Source organism: Nanorana parkeri, unplaced genomic scaffold (genome assembly GCF_000935625.1).
Source record: "Nanorana parkeri isolate BGI_ZX_2015 unplaced genomic scaffold, ASM93562v1 scaffold2884, whole genome shotgun sequence".
In the NCBI taxonomy this organism is placed as follows: Eukaryota; Metazoa; Chordata; class Amphibia; order Anura; family Dicroglossidae; genus Nanorana; species Nanorana parkeri.
Window position 1 is genome coordinate 29760 of NW_017309152.1, and position 251 is coordinate 30010.

Below are 251 nucleotides of genomic sequence, written 5' to 3' on the forward strand. Positions count from 1 at the left end.
TTTGAAATGTGATATTAGGAAGTGCAGATGGGCGGGGTCAGACAAATTGGAGCATAAGTAATCCCCGCCCCTTTCTACTTGTTGTTTTCCTCGGAATGTCTCCAAACTAATACCGTATAAGAAGACTTTACTGTGCTGCGATTGGTTGGAGGGATTGTTGACGCCTTCCGTCCCTTCTCACCATAACCTGTGTGGTTACATTGTATCTGTGTCATCACACTGAGGACAGAGATCACTGGGGGGGGGGGGGG